Raw genomic sequence first — 12,957 nt, 5'->3', positions numbered from 1 at the left:
GTTGTAGATTAGATATTAGCCACTAGTTTATCCTAATAGGTGTATCAGTTAAATCCATGAATATGGTAGACTTAACAACGTTTGCTAAATCTCTTGACTGAGTGCATACTTCATTATATGTTTTTAAATCCTTTAACAAGGTGGACTTCATAGTCCTATTTCTCCTAATAGGGTAGATCATCAGAAGTGGTCAATTATAAGCCTTAATAGGTTAACTTTATACCATAGTGCTAAATCTTGTGGGTATCATCCCCACCCTAGTTTTACTTTCTATTTGGAAGGTTTCTGGGTCACCATATCTTATGTCAAAATGTTATGAATGTTTTATTGCTTTCATTCTTTCATGCATATAATTAGATTAGAATATTAAATGAAAGATTAATTGGAGAAGTAAGATAAAATTTTATTGGTTCCTAATTCACCCCTCCCCTCTTAGTAACCTTTCTTACCTTATATTTCCAACAACAATAACACACGATAGCATCACAACTAGTACAAAAGTTGAAGGAAAAGTAATGGAAAATATGATAGTTACACCTACTTTATCTAGCATGGTGACATTTTTGGAAAATGAGATAAGAAAATCCATTTCTAGTATACATAAGGATGATAATCTATACTCTTTTGATGAAGAATCTTTAATGAAGATATCATTAATGATATTCGCTAAGGCCAAAGAGCAATAAAAAATAGAAATAGAAAAAGAATACAAATATTCTAATAAGATCTTTGAATAGATTGCACAAGGTGTTTCCCATGCACATAATCTTTCAAGGAAATGATGTTGTGGAAAATTTAGACATAGTGCTTAGTGATTTTGTTGCTCACTGCACTTCACTAGAGGAATCTGCCAAGGGAAAAGCATAACAAAACTACATTACAGAGAAATTCCTCAAGGTATGTTCTTCTATAAAAACATATGTGAATTTAATATGAAAATATTAAGGGATGTATAGAAAAAGAAAAACTACGTATATTACTTGTATCAATTAAGTTAAGCATGTGAAACAGGTAGATAAGAGAATTTGGGAAGAATAAGATAAGTTAGAGAAAAGTGCATAAATATAAGGGAAATCAAACCAAAGTATTATAGAGATTGACAAGTTGAATCAAACATTTGAGTCAAGTAGTGTGTTACAAAGGGAGAGAGATAGGGTGATACAAATCTATTCACTACCACAAAGTTTTCTTTAACCAAAGTTAGAGATTATTCAAAAGGAATTGGAGTTGTTGGAGACATCCAAGAATTCTTATGACTAAGTGTTTCCATAAATTTCAAAGGGGGTGATTGTTGGCAAGTGATCAAATATAATGAGTCAAATATTTTCATTAATGACAACTAAGATAATAGGAATGATCGTATAACATCATTTTCAACAATGTTCAAGTTTGTATATGAAAATTGTCTAAGTATAATGCAACAAATAGTGAACAATTAGATTTTTTCTATCAGCAAGCTTAGAAAGATAGTTAGTTATGGCCATAAACTTATATAGAAGAATTATAAGGTCTGTATGGTATATGTACATTCTCTTGTGTTCAAATAGTAGTTGATACATATTTTGGATGGAAATATGTTAACTAGTTGATACTGCAGAATTCAAATTAAGTGTTAGTTATCATGAAAATTGGCTTAAGGAATTGGGTTTCCTTGTCAATTCAAGTATTTTGCATTGAAGGGACAACATCCTAAATGTTAACCCATGAATAAAATATTATAATATCAAGATTTGGTTAATGTGTTACACGTAAAGTCAACACAACTAACTGAAGAAGTATTTTGGAAGGGTGTAAGCAATGATAGTTTTTGTAATTGAGCATGGATAATTAAATGTGGACTGTGTATGATGTACTAATGATGTTGTATTAATGATCAAATGTGAGATTTGATGTTTGGTCAAATCAGATTCAAGATACTCTAAGGACTAATCAAGCATTGTGATGTCAAAACAATAATTTTGGTATTGCATCTATTACTTTTTGTATATTGGACAGTGAGTCCTTATTGAGCAGTGAGCTCTCTTTGTAAAACAACTCCTAACAAGGTTGAAAGCTCTAACAAGGTCAAGTCCTCTAACAAGGACTAATGTACTAAAAGTATGCAATGACTCATCATAGGTTCAAAACTCCTAATAAAGTATTTTTAGATTAGTATATAGTTGTGGGTACCATCCCATTGAGGTTTTCCCTTGGATGGAGTTTCCTAGAAAACAAATCATGGTATTATGAGTTCATTATTCTTATGTGTTTTATTTTCTAGTATTATTCTTTGTGGAATCATATGGTTAATTTTTTAGATAATTAATTGGTGTAAAAGTGTTACAATATTGATTTGACGCCATCTTAGGATTGCCTATTTCTAACAAATACCCAGTAGCATCTATAAAAAACTTTGCATGCTTAATGGAGGTACTAAACAATGTCTAAATATCACAATTTTAGTTGTTATTATTCTTGTATGCGACTTAATTGCTTGAATATAAGGTTTTAACATTTTACGAATACAAAATGCACTCTACAAGAGATATTATGCACAGAAGAGTCAAAAAATGGTCCTAAAAAGTGTCCACTGATACTTGACCCCCGGTGCACCAATACTTACCCATTCAATCATCAATAGTGGTTCACAAGATATCCAGTAATACTTTACAAATCTCTAATAGTGGTTCATAAATCACCAGTAGTAGTGTACAAATGTGTCAACCATGGATTAAAAAAGACAGAAAAACCAAAAAGTTACCAACTATTGGGATATAAATGATATACCATTGGATAATTCAATGTTTAAAAGTGAGTAAACCTATATTGGACCCCAACTCACTATTGAATACCCTCCCCTGCATGATAGTTTTTACAGACTGACTTTGTATATTTTTTGTTTTAATTTGCTCAATATGGGAAAATGCCCTTGTTGGGCTAACTTTGCGTACCTAGAACTCCTTAACTATAAGTCAAATTTTGCCCTTTTTTTTGATGTACCTCCATAGGTGAGTGAAGGGTTTAAAGCTAAGGTTTTTTCTTTTGGGTATTTTGTGGATCTTTCTATTGGAATTATGGAGCACAAAGTGGTCCAAAAGTGTCATTTTGAAATGCTCATCCAATATCTGCTATGTTCATTAATCAATATAGTCACTCATTAAAAAATGTCAGTATTTGTAGCTAAATGTCTCACCAATCTTTATGAAATGTCACAATAATAGAACACAATTAGACTAAGCACCAAGATAAAAGACTAAAAAATGATTCACTATTAGTATATATATGACTAACTATTAATACATATATTTTCATTTTCTAAAATTTTTAAACAATAATAATTTGAAAATATCCATGACAAAAACTATAATAATTATAGAACTCCTATCCCCAAAGTTTTCCCATAGGCATTATCCAAAATCACGACTTGAGTGGGAATGGGATGACAAAAGGAAGAAAATGCAAGTTGTCTCCTTTCAGCGCAAAACGTACGAAAGGTAAAATGCACCAGAGCTGCAAGAGCATAACATCATTGTCCATCCTTCCTTCTGCATTTCTTCCACACTATTTTAGAGAAAGTACACACAATTATCATTATTTTTATTATTATTAAATAGTGCGATGAGTCCAAGCGTAAGCAAATTAGATAGTGTAACGAGTTTCTCCTGTAACTTGTACCCAAAGATTACGCCTTATATATCAAGTCTGCGATCTTTATTGTAGTCAACATACTCATCGTTGTTTTACTGTGATCAGTTAGGAGCTTTCACATTGTAGTTGTTGTGAGCATCATTAATGTTGTGCGCATCATTAAGAAAACATGGTCAAGTCGTGATTATTCAATCTTCATACAAAAAAGCAAATGCAACCAAAGTCACAGGCAAGTGAACCGCAAAATTGGAAATTGCATGTAAATTAATTAGAAATGCATCAAAGCTGCACGATGGAAATTAGCCAGATATCAATGTTAAAGCATGAAAAGTAAAAGAAAGTTGGAAAAAGATCAAGATGTAACAATTTCCAAATTAAATTTGTGTATTATTATATTTTGAGGTGACATTTTAAAGTAAATTTAGTGATGTGTCATTAGGAAAAATATGGAGGAGAGGGACAGGTGAGAAGAGACTTTATAAGGAGATAGAGTCATGTGTGTAAAGTCGTTAAGGGAAAAATGATATTTGCAGTCGTGTTACATTTGTATTTGCAAAGTAGAGAAGAAGAGAGATAGAGAAGAAGAGACTTTATAAGGAGATAGAGTCATTTGTGTAAAGCCATTAAGGGAAAAATGATATTTGTATTTGTGTTACATTTGTATTTGCAAAGTAGAGAAGAAGAGAGATAGAGAAGAAGGGAGAGAGACACACATGAAGAGAAATATGGAGAAATATACATTGATGGAGAAGAGGAGACGGAGGGTGAGGAGAAAAGAACTTTTAAAATATTTTTCCTCTTCTATATGTTTTTTATAAGGTTGCAAACTGGGGGTGTAAGTAAGATGAAAATAATATAAATCTATTTCATTTACTACATTTTGTTAAAATAATATTACCTAATTTTTTAATATAATATTTTAAAGATAAAATGATTATTTAAGAAACATAATATATTGTATTCTAAATTAGACTAAAATATTTTAAAAATCATATTAACTAATAATATTTTTTAACAATCAAACTTCTATCGTCAAATTATAAAAATATTGTCCCCACCATTTCTTATAATTAATTATAAAATAGAATACATAAATTTACTATATATATATATATATATATATATATAAAAGGAAAGCATAAATATAATTGAAAAGACACTTTTTAATCATATATGAAGTTTTTCTTATAGAGCAATCTATTAAATTAAGAACTTTTTAAATATTTAAAAAAATTATTAATTACTTATAACTTAAAGTTTCAATTAATTAAATTCAAGAATTTGAAATGTAGAAAGTTTCATTTATAATAATCCCTTAAACTTAATATTAATTGTAAAAGAGATAATTAGATTTGTACTGCCTGCCCCTAGTTTAAGTTTTTTCTATTATTGTTGAACTCTTTTAGGCCATTTTTATGCTTGATTATTAGTAGCATTGTTTAAAGATTATCAAAAAAAAAATCAGATTCAATTGTTATATGATGAGATTACTTGGTACTCTATACTTTGTGTGTATGATGATTATTACAGCGTTTTCAGTTATTGATAATGATTACTTAGATGGATTATCATGTGATTTCTTATGGATACTTACCCCATACTGTATGTGTATGGTATGTGTGTGTGTGTGTGTGTGTGCTTTCTTTATGTATCGCATTTCTAATGTGGTTAAGGATGGGAATCGTAGTCACTTGCTAGCAGGGATCTACACGATGCACCACTTCCTACCATTACCTATTTAGCTTAGAATATTGTGTTTGTACATGCATGGATTTTATGCAGGTTGCAGGTATCGGGTATCGACTTCCCTACATTGCTAGGATGAGTGTACCCTATTGCATTATCTCAATGGTAAGAGAGGGGAGATAAATTCTCAAGTCCAAATCCTAAAGTTTTAAGCCATTTGTCTTAGAAAATTACAAGTATATGAGCTGACTACCCTTTGAATGTGTCAAATGATGTTAATTCGTGATTATAACCCTTTAGTTTGATTTTGTATGTGTTTTCCTATGATGGGTTTTTGTGTTTTATTTTATAAGTCTTTGGTGAATTTTTTATTAATTAATTCTAATTAAAAGATTAAATTAATAATTTAATTTAATAGAAAATTATTATGGTAGTTTTTAATATTTAATTATATTTAATTAATTGGGAAATTAATTAAATAAAAAGAATTCAATTTAAAGATAAAAGTTTAATTTTAGAATGTGATAATATTTATTTTATTTAATAATAATATATTTAGAGTTAATTTCTAAATAAAATGCTAAATATTATTATTATTTAAGTTAATAATTTTTATTTTTTTGAAAAGGAGGGGTAAAATCTTATTCAATCAAATCCAAGTTAGAGAGCAAAGGCCAAAGGCCCAAATCAATAGTACATACTCCCATCCTCCAGTAACAACTGTTCAATGATCCCACAATACTTAGGAGGTAACTCATCCCTACCATTAATATCCCATCTACCTAGATTCTCTGAAGCCCACTTTGCCAAACAATCTGCCACTTTTTTCTATTCGCGAGGGATATGAAAAAAGGAGACAGAGTCTAAGGAACTACAAAGACTAAGAATTTGTTTGGCCAAAGAGGCAAGTTTCCAACTAACATCCTCTAATATTTTATTATTTAGCATATCCACAACCATCTAAGAGTCAGGCTCATAGATGATCTTCTACCATCCTAAAGAGTAACCGTGCTCAATAGCAACCTTAATAGCTAGGGCCTCCATTAGATTATTAGAATGTTGATTCTTGTAAATAGATAAGAGAAAAACTACACCAGCATCATTGCCTCTATCAATAGCCCCAATACTGGCATGACTAGGGTTCCCCCAAGAAGAACCATTAGTATTGATCTTCAAGATCCCTATTGGGGGGGAGACCACCTCCCATCTTGACAAACCCACTACTTAACATGGCTAGGTCTTTTTTCACAAATGCATCCCTGGTTGTTATCTCTCAGGTTCAGATTCCTAATAAAAATATGATCCCCAAGATCTATAGTATCAAACATATTACACTTTACATAAATGGTCTCGTGGAGCCTATTAAGGATTATCTTCCATAGTTGAAATCTTCCTAGTTTGGCATCACAAAAAATTCTATGATTCCTTTCTGGCCAAAGGTTCTAGAGAATGAAGATCGGTCCAACCATCCAAGAAACCTATAAGAAATAAGTCTTCACTAGAGGTCTACCCAAGCTTTCCCATAAATCAATAAGAGAAGTAGCATGAATAAAATCATGACACCAAGCCTCCCACCATCTATGCCATATCTCTCTCAAAATGGGAAAAGAAAAAGTAAGTGGGAAACACACTCCTCATTGTGCAAACAAAGAAAGCAAACCGAAGGCCCTTGAAAACTTTGTTTGCGAAGATTCTCCCAAGTAAGGCATTTCTTCTAAGGCAATAGCCATAATAAAATGTTACATTTGGGCCAAGAAAAGTTGCCTCAAGCCTTCTTCCACCAATGCACTTCAACCAAACCGTGTAAGTTCCTATCAAGTATAGCATAGCCTTGAGCCATAGTAAATTTACCTTTTGGACTAAGACTCCAAGCCAAGCTATCCCCTCCCATTAAGGGAGCTGCAAAACCTATTCTCCAAAACTTTAGAAAGAAGGGCACAATCCTCATCAAATCCCCAACCAACCACTCTTGAGAATCCTTCCAGCAAGTCACCTCAACCTGACCCAGGCATTTGAAGGTCTTAAAATGCTCCACCTTATGCCATACATCATTAGTAAGAGTATGGGAAAGGGGTATAAGCTGGAGAAATCTAGAGAGAATGGGAGGGTGACCATCCCAAGAGTCCTGCCAAAATAGAGCATCTGAGTCTCTGTTACAAATCTAGAAAAGAGCCTCATTAACAAGTTGGGCTCCTTTCTCAAGAGTATCCCAAATACATGAGCCTTTACCCACCAAATGTAGTCATGAAACCTTAGAGAAATTTGCACTAGGAAAGTACTTATGGGTAAGAATCTTGGCCCAATCTTGATCTTGATTGTTACACCATCGCTAGTACAACTTGGCAGCCAAGGCTGTGACAACAAGAGCCATTGATCTAAGCCCAAGGCCCTTGATATGTTTCAACCTACACACAAACTCCCACTTGACTAGGCTCCACTTTGAGGATAGAAGGCTACCCGACCAAAGGAATTTATAAGATAAAGCATAAAAGTCCCTCAAAAAATTAGAAGGGGGGACCTAAACACAACACCTATAAATGGGGAGAGACTGCACCACCGTCTTTAGAAAAACCACTCTCCTAGTAAAAGATAACCATCTATAAGTCCAGCGACTAACCTTACTCCTAAATTTATCCAAAATCCCCAACTAGTAGTCCCTTCACTAAGCACCCAAGGACATAGGAACCCCAAGGTACATCAAAGGAAGGTAACCAATTTGAAATCTAAGACTTCTAGCAATCCTACTCTAAATAAGTTTAGGAGTATTAAAAAAATAAATAGAAGACTTATCATCATTAATTCTCTAACCTAAAGCTTTCAAATAGGTATCTAAAGCTCTCCTGATATTCACTACCTCACGAATTCTAGCCATGCCCATCAATCTAGTATCATCCACAAACTAAACATGAAAGTAAGAAGGATGGTCATTTTTCTAGCTCCAACCTTGGATAAGACCCTACCGCAACTAAGTTTTTAGAAATCTGCCAAGACCCTCTACCATGATAATGAACAAGTAGGGAGATAGAGGGTCCCCTTACCGAAGTCCTCAAGAGGCACCAAACAAATTTGAAGGTTCTCCATTAATAAGAACTAAGAAGGAGGACGAGGTCACATAGCTAAGAACCCGCACCACCCACTCCTCAGCAAACCCAAAAAGTCAAAAGAATTTTCTATAAGAACTCCTAACTCACTTGATCATAAGCTTTGGCCATGTTCAGTTTAATAAACATAGCTTTCTCTTTAGAAGTAGCCATAGAGTGTACTTCCTCCATTCCTATCACAACCCCATCCATAATTTGTCTTCCATCAACAAAGCCACCCTATTTAGTAGAGATCAAAGAACCAAGGAGTGGCTTGACTCTCTTAGCTATTATTTTGGTGATGATCTTGTAGAAAACATTAGATAATGCTATAGGTCTAAATTGGTCCAACTGATTAGCCCCTTCCTTCTTAGGTATGAGAGCCAAGAATGTAGAATAAAAAGACTTCAGCATCTGTTTATTCCTATGTGATTCCTCGACCACATCTAGGAGATCATAATTTATTAGCTCCTAGAATTCATGGAAAAACTCAATCAAAAAGCCATCTAGGCCAGGGGCCTTACCTTTCTTCATATTAAACACAACTTTCTCCAATTTAGGAAGCAAGATAGGGCTTAAGAAGGCACCAATCATTTCTATAGAGACAAGGTGAGAGATACAATCTAACATGTCCTATTCCTTAGGCCCAATAGATAGATCCTCTTGAGTAAAGAGATCAGAGAAGTAATTGATTGCTTCCCTAGAAATATCTTCACAAGAAAATATTTGAGCTCCATTAATTAAGACAAGAGAGGAGAGAGAGATCTCATGCCTTCATGCCTTGATAGAGTTGTAAAAGAAAGCAATGTTCCTATCCCCCTCTTGAAGCCAATCAACATGATATTTCTGGTTCCAGAAAATTTCCTCCTGAAACTCCCATTCTTCTAGATCCTTAAGAGTTGGGGACTCATCTTTACTTAGCTCAAAGTTCAACCCATGGTCACCAATTTGGAGGGTAATATTATCTAGCTTGGTTTGAGTAGTAGTCTTCTAAACATGTAGATTCCTAAAACACTATTTATTCCATCCCATAAGTTTGTACTTCACATGTTAAAGCCTATTATAGAAAGTATACATGGTCATACCATGGGCAAGCATCCCCTCATACCACCAATCTACCATAAGATCAGGTAAAGACAAGTCTCTGAGCCACATCAACTAAAATTTGAAAGAGGGGTTCTTGGTGACTTTGTATGAAGTGATTGAAAGCTTAATGGGCTAGTGATCCAAGCCACTCTAGTCAAGAATTTTAGAATTGATGATCCACCTGTTGTCCATCCAATAGCAAGAAACCAAAAATCTATCAAGCCTTTCTGTGATAGCATCACCACCGCATCTCTAATTATTACATGTAAAGAAACCATTGGTTGGCTTCACATCAATGAGAATTAATGAGCCAATCATATCTTTGAGCAAATTTAAAGATGGGTCCAGCTTAGCTAGCCAACCTCATTTTTCCTCTAGACTATTAACTGCATGAAAATCTCCAACCATAATCCATGGAAGAAAAGGGTTCAAGGACCGGATGAATTTAATATGATCCCATAACTAGGATTTACTTGAAAAATCAGTAGGAGCATAAATATTAGATAAAAGGCACCTTTCTCTAGCCTCAAAGCTAGTGGCAACCAAAGAAATGGAGGACCAATTGGAGATCCACCATAAGGGGGAAACTTTCCTTGGGCCCTAGAAGCAAGCCATCCTCCTTGAACTATTCAAGGCACCCACCCCTAGCCAAGAGCCCTAGGGCTAGATACATACAACATAATTAGCCAATCCATCCAATGAAAGCTTAGTTTCCTAACTAAAGACCATACCAGGAGACTAAGACTCAATTAATCTATGAACAACCTTTTGTCTAGGGATGCTATTTAACCCCCTTACATTCCATGATAGCACAATCATTTGTAGGGTTGGGACAAATGAGAATCAATGGGTTTTATAGACCTAGACTCAACCAAATTTTTACCCATTATCTTCACCTTCTCCTAATCCATCTTCCTACCACTCTTTGAAGGTTTATCTAAAGGCCCCTTATTGAAAGATTTATGTTGTATTTCTAAGATAAGAGGAGCCTTATTACTCTTTGTTGAATCAGAGGTCCCCTTGGGCATAGGGGGGTTAGGAGCCACCAAGACTAGGCCCTTCAAACACTGTGGCCCACAAAGATCTCCAATATCTTGAACAAGAGGAGGCAAATCAATATCTAGTTGTTTGGCCTATTGGTTCCCTATAAATAGAATTTGATCCTCCCTCTACATATCCCCAACCTGAATCTCCTATTGACCTTTGGCCCCAAAAGAGAGCTCAACTTGGATACCTTCCTCTTGGACCATGTCTCCAAGAGCATCAAACCTATTAAAGATGCCATCAGTCTGCCTGTCCATCTAGGTTCTCTTCTTACCTTTGCCTTTGTTACGAGACTTAACCTAAGTAAAACCCTTGCTATCAATAGGTCCATTAGATAAAGTAGCCTTCTCCTTATCCTCCCTAGGGGGTCTGGGAGCATCCAAGGTGGGGGTCTTATTCTTGGGACATCTACAATGAAAATGCCCATATTCATGGGAGATTCTACATCTAAATGGTAGGGTCTTGTAATCTAGCTACTGGATCCAAGAAACTAAGCCCATACAAATCTCCATAGAATCAGGCAATGGATTATTTAAATCAACTTCTAGACAAATAAAATTAGAAGAGATTACCTTATGATCTTGAGTCTATGTAGCCGATCCCATAGGTTTTCCAAGAAGCATCAAGATTGAGTGAAGAATATCTTCCCTCTAGAATTCCAAAGGAATTCTCAGCAAGTGAACCCACACTAGAACTTGAGAGGGGATTTCCTCAGTAGAGTTAAAGCCCATGTGCCAAGACTTGATGAAGAGCCCCACCTAATTAAAGAAATAAGGGCCACCTTCAAAAGCCTTATTCCTATTCAACATGCTTGAAAAGATAGCCATAAAATAACTATTAGCTGCTAGCAGAATATCCATATCTCCTTTTAGGTTCCACACCCGATGAGCCCAAGAATCCAATATAGGAAATGATAGGTGAAGGCCCAAAAATTTTCAAATAAGAGCATGATTACTCTAGTACTTGACATCCTCCAAAACTTTTTCAAGTTGAATAATCAAAATTGGCTGGGCCTTGGCTTTCTGCAAACATCAATTAAGTTTTTGTAATCGAAGCTTCCCGTTTGGAGAGGATTCTCCTTCCCCAGATTGGGGTTTACCATTTAGGTCAGTACTACTGGCATGCAACACCAAAGTTGGCTCACCCATCTCCAAATTTCCACTAAAAGGCAAGGAGGAGGTGATACCACGATCCCCCATTCACCCCAAATCCAGACTTAGCAAACAAAAGAGGGAAAGATGAGGCAGAAGCTCCACAACCACACACCACCATAGACCCCCACCAAGGATGCAGTAATGGTGAAGTTTGGGTTGCAAACGACCACCCATAGCCAAAGAAGGACCAAGCCAACTAAACCAACATTGCCTATTAGAGTTAATAATTATTTATTAATTATTTATTCTATTACATAAGTTTACTTAGGTTAATGCATTTAGTTAATAGTTCTAGTTGATGAGTTGTTGACAACATGGGATTTTATTCCCTTCTAGTGTATTCCAACTTTTTGTGGACATATTCTCATTTGCCAACCTTATCCTCTAGCACTTTCCAACTTATTCTACAAGCTTCCTTGAGGGATTTATATTTAGTCTATCTCTCATTGTAAATTCAATCATTCACAATACAATTTTATTTTCCTATTGTGAAATATTTTCTCTTGCATTGTTTGCTTCAAGCTCTTGCTCCTTCGATTTCTCTTCAGGAGGATATTTGCATGTAGGTGATCTTAGCACACTATGGAGTTGGATTTCATCAACTCCTATATGGTATTAGAGCCTCCCTATAGCTTCTTGGTTGAAGGATTTTTGAAGCCGCGATTCAGAGACACAAACCCTAGTTTATTTGTGTATTTTTCTTCAATCTAGGGTTAGAGCAATTCTTTGGAGCACTTTGAGCCCAAATGGACGCTACCATTAGATCTAGAAGGCTAGTTATAGTCAAGATTTATATTAAAAAAATAAGTTTTGGCTTCCAAGAATTTGGGAAAAAAAATTTAGCTCCCCTACAAGCGATCGTACAAACTGTATAGACTTAGCAATTAAAAAATTTAAAATGACATGTGCCACTGCAGGGCCACCCGCACTCTAGCAAAAGCTAGCCACATTGTCCATGTGATGCCCAGCCCTAGCTACTGCCAATGTGCAACTTTCTCTCTACCTCTACCAGTGGCGCAACTGTTGCACTGCTAGGTTCTCCTCCTAGGTGCCACTGCCACTAGCAAACCACTACCTATCACCACTCTAGTGAGTGACTTCACCATTTTCTAGCCCTACATCATCAACAGTAGCCATGTCATCATTTTTTGGCTTGTGATGTCAACAAATACCTGTGTGACATCATGCTAATGTCAGCAACCCTACCTAGTCAACTAACATCATTTTTTGGTGTGCTGATATCATCTTGTTAGTTGTTGACATCAGCAAATTGGCAACCA

Source organism: Cupressus sempervirens, chromosome 7 (genome assembly GCF_028749045.1).
Source record: "Cupressus sempervirens isolate cs-2001-9-10 chromosome 7, ASM2874904v1, whole genome shotgun sequence".
Lineage (NCBI taxonomy): Eukaryota > Viridiplantae > Streptophyta > Pinopsida > Cupressales > Cupressaceae > Cupressus > Cupressus sempervirens.
This window is presented reverse-complemented; position numbering follows the sequence as displayed.